The sequence below is a fragment of the Pteropus vampyrus genome, unplaced genomic scaffold (genome assembly GCF_000151845.1).
Source record: "Pteropus vampyrus isolate Shadow unplaced genomic scaffold, Pvam_2.0 Scaffold85, whole genome shotgun sequence".
Taxonomy (NCBI): domain Eukaryota; kingdom Metazoa; phylum Chordata; class Mammalia; order Chiroptera; family Pteropodidae; genus Pteropus; species Pteropus vampyrus.
In genome coordinates, this window is record NW_011888866.1 from 6,721,479 (window position 1) to 6,725,854 (window position 4,376).

The following is a 4,376-nucleotide window of genomic DNA, read 5'->3' on the forward strand; positions in this document are numbered from 1 at the left end:
AAAAAAAAATTTATAAAGAGTGGCTGAGATGAGTTCTGTATTAGGGCTGATCTTCTCTAGGAGTCCAAAAAGTGGCTGTGGGTGCACACCCCAAAGCAGAGGTTTTCAAATGTGGCGGCACATTAGAATCACCTGGCTTTTTAAATCCCATTGCTCAGGCTGCACCCCAGCCCAGCTGAATCAGGCTCTCTAGCGGTAGGCCTAGGCATCGGTACTTCTAAAAATTCTGTAAATATACAGCCAAGTTTGAGAGCCAATGCCTCAAGACAATTCCCAACGTGACTGAACACCGCGTTGTGAGTAGCGTTGGAAAGACGCTGCATCCCTGGGATGAGGGGGTACACACATAGTAAATATACAAAGTTTTTAAAATCCTGTGTAACTAACTGCGACATGACATCCAAGCACCTGTCTAAAGGCCAAACAGTGATGCAACTTGGAAAAGTCCCTTGGAAAGCTAGGACACATGCTGTAAGTGAGGCGGGGGCGTTCAAGGACTACCTGCCTGCACCCCGAAGGCCAGGGAGAGAGGGGCGGCCACAAGCCCTTTCTTTTCAAAGGATGGTCTAGAGTAGACGAGCACGCTGGGAAATTAAGTAAAACAGGGTAGGACAGAGACTGAGGTGCTCCGTTTGGGTCCCGAAGGAACCGTGGTTCCTTCCTAGCTGTCATTCGAGCCGGAGGGTCGCGGTAGGGGTGCGAAGGCTGCCAATCCCTTTTCACTAAAGGGAAGTCCCGGAGACCATCCTCCCACCCCCGGCCCCGCAGCAAGTCCCCCCCGCAATCCCCACCATATGTTCCTGGCGTCTTCCCGGCAGGGCGCGGCGGGCGGGCACCAGGAGCGCACCTTCCAGCGGGAGGACCCGCGAGCCTGACGCGGGCGCTGCCAGGTGCTCCGAGGGCGGACGCGCGGGCTGAGCTGAGCCCGAGCCCCTCCGGGCCCCGCCGCCCTCGGCGACATCTCGGCGCTCCAGGTCCCCGCACACACCCAGCCCCGCTCCGGCGCCAGGCTCACTTACCCACCACCGCCGCCTCCGGGTCCCGCTACCGCCGCAGCCCGCAGAGCCGGACGAGTGCAGGGGCCGCGGCACCGCCAGGAGGCCGGGCCAGCCCGGCCACGCCCCCCACCCGCCTCCTGGGAGGAGGGGCAGGGGGCCGGTGGAATGGGGGCGACCCGCCCGAGTGGCCGCCGAACTTGCGGCCCAAGCTGGGATGGCCCAAGGTGGGACAGTGAGGCGCCGTGACGCCCCGTCTCGGGCGGGCTGTGCCACCCTCTCCTGCCGCGTCCCCTCGCGCCGTCACCGGCCCCTGGGGACGCGTTTGCCCACGCACCCCTCCGCCACCCCTACTTGGCCTCGCCAGGCCCGTGCGCTCCCTCTCCTCCCTTCCAACCCTCCCCCTCCCGCCAGCGCCTCTTCCCCTGGCCAGCACTGCTTTGTCCTCACCCTTCCCCAGATCGGAATGTCCTCCCACCCCACCTCCACCCCCCACTCCCCACTCCCGCCATCGGGGTGTTTTTCTTCTCCAAGCCTAGGCCATTCCAAATTCCCGGCCTCCCAGAAGCCTCACCTATTTCGCACCCCTCCACCCCTGGTCCCTCCCCCACAGCCGTTGGGCCCAGTTTTTCTTACCCTTCCGCGCAGCCTTTTACTCCCCAAAGAATCAGAAACTTAAGGTATAACTTTTCTGCTACCACAGTCAAATCTACAAATATTTATTGAGCACCTACTATGTCTAGACACTGGTGGAGAGATATAAGTTTATAGTCGCCACTTGCAGTACTAAAAGTCTGTGCCTGTTTGGCAGGGAGGGAGGGAGTGAGGGAGGGACCCAAGGCCACACAGCTGGTGGCAGTAGGGGCCGGAATTAGAAGCCAGATTCCTGGGATCTGGTTTAGGCCCATTCCAAAGGAAACTGCAGGATGCTGCTGACCTGCTGTTAGAGCTTGAGCAAAAAACCGTGTCCTTTCCTTATCTGTGAAATGAGTAAGATTCCTAGCCCACCAGGTTATAAAGATGGCCTGAACAAACGTTTGAGACTCTCACACAACCTGTACTTAATAAGTAAATGTTTACTGACATAGTGAATGATATGATTGAAGATTCAATAATTCAAAATAATGTAAAGACTTTAAAAAGTAATAGCGAAAAGGAGAAAACATCTGTAAAGCATATATCTGGTAAGTGGTTAATGTACAAACATATAAAGAACTCATAAGGCTCAATGTCAAAAAAATACAATTTAAAATTGGGAAGAGAACTGGAATGAACATCTTTTTAAAAGAAAATACACAAATGGCCAAAAAAATACATGAGAAGGTGGTCAACATAACTAATCATCAGGGAAATGAAAATAAAAACCACAGTGAGAGATCACCTCACACCTGTTAGGATGGCTATTACCAAAAAGACAAGAAATAAGTGCTGGTGAAGATGTGAAGAAAAGGGAACCTTTGTGCACTGTTGGTAAGAATGTAAATTGGTGCAGCCACTATAGAAACAGCATGGAGATTCCTGAAAAAGTTAAAAGTAGAACTACTTATGACCCAGCAATTCTACTTTTGGGTATTTATCCAAAGAAAACAAGATACTAACTCGAAAACATATGTGCACCCCCAAGAGATGGAAGCAACCTAAGTGTTGTCGAGGTAAGAAATGTCCAAACCTGTCGAGAATTCTATTGTTTATTTGAGCCAAACTGACAACAGCTGTGAGGAACTAAATCTTAAGGGACTGAGAAAATGCTCTGGAGGATGGCAGTTTTGCAGCTTATTTTACACATTAGAATCAAAGGAGGAGTTTAAGGAGGGTTACATGACTTCCATTGGTGGTGGATTAAGGGGGCAGGAAAAAAAGCAAAGCTGGGGAAATCTCTGGGATTGGCTAAAAAGAAAAACAGAGAGACCTGTACTTCTTTTACATTGGTGGGTACAGATAGTTAATGCCTAACATTTACAGCACATAGGGATGGTATGCGGAGAACAAGAAAACAGTGAGGGGCTCTATGGTCTCGTGCTCTTGTGTGGTCAGTGTGCCCTGAGAAGGTTGGAATAGAGGATTACTCTGACATTTCAAAGGTATTTTATCTTAGATGCAAAAAGACAATAGACATGCTCACTTAAGGTAAAGATTGACCTTTGTCAAGGAAACTAAAGGCCCAGGACATGACTACCTGCCATGACCTGCTTTTAGTTAGGAATTTTTATGTTCAGATCATCCTATGTAGTTACTTTCAGTCTCTGAGTTTGTAGAGCTGCCATGCAGGTGTCCCTGAGCTTGTCAGGTTTAGTATTTGGCCCCTTTTTTATTCACAGCGTCCATCGATGGATGAATGGATAGAGAAGATGCGATATACATATATCTATAGATATACATATATATGTACATATATGAGAAAGAGATAGCTATATCTAGAGACACACAATGTAATATTGTTCGGCCATAAAAAAAAGAAGGAAATCTTGCTATTTGCAACACCATGGATGAACTTTGGAGGCATTATCATAAGTGAAATAAGTCAGACAGAGAAAGACAAATACCATATGATTTCACTTATGTGTAGCATCTGAAAAACAAACACTCAAAAAACACATATAGATGCAGAGAACAGATTGGGGTTGCCAGTGGTGGAAGTGGAGGGTGGGAGAAATGGGTGGAGGGGGGTCAAAAGGTACACACTTCCAGTTTTAAAATAAATAAGTCCTGAGGATATAATGTACAGTATGGTGACTGTAGTTACTAATACTATATTGCATATTTGAAAGTTGCTAAGAGTAGATCTTAAAAGTTCTCATCACAAAAAATAAAAAAAATCTTTGTAATTGGATGCTAAGTGGACCATTGTGGTGGTCATTTTATAATATATGCAAATATAAAATCATAATGATATATACCTGAAACTAATGTTACATATCAATTATACCACAATAAATAAATAAATGTTTAAAAGGAATAGTGATGGGGGGCAGTGGGAGAGTGGGAGGGTGCTACTTAAGAATCCAAGAGAGGCAGCAATGGTCAAGAGTCTTTTTGGAGGAAGTGGGGTTGAGCTGCTCTAGAAATATTGGGTGTAGGTGCTTGTGTGTCCAGGAGTACATTTAAGGTAGATGGGGTGTGGGAACAGTATTCAGAGGTTGGTCCGGCATTCCTGAATGGAGGCTGCCTGTAGGGGGTCATGAGATGCATACTAGAAGAGGGGGTGGGGCCAGATGGCAGAAAAACTGTCTAATACCAAACTGAGGGACTCAAGTTGACCAAAGAGTAGTACTTGGACACCTCAAAATGGAATGGAACCTGCATCCTACAGTAGGAACTTTAAAGGCCCTGGAGACCTAGGATGGGACTGGGAAGAAATTTCCAAAGATCCCTAAGACTTGC

At 48.1% G+C, this 4,376-nt stretch overlaps 1 protein-coding gene across 2 annotated transcripts in view; it reads right to left on the reverse strand.

The window, feature by feature from the left end:
* The window catches only part of CGNL1 (cingulin like 1), a 157,327-nt gene extending 156,186 nt beyond the window's left edge, over positions 1–1,141 (reverse strand). Inside the window, exon 1 of one of the 2 annotated variants that reach the window (XM_011363426.2) lies at positions 1,020–1,141. The gene's annotated coding sequence lies outside the window, so the exon portion shown is untranslated. The remainder of the gene's footprint in view (positions 1–1,019) is intronic. The other variant, XM_011363427.2, reaches the window with a different exon arrangement.
* Positions 1,142–4,376: the final 3,235 nt, after the last annotated feature.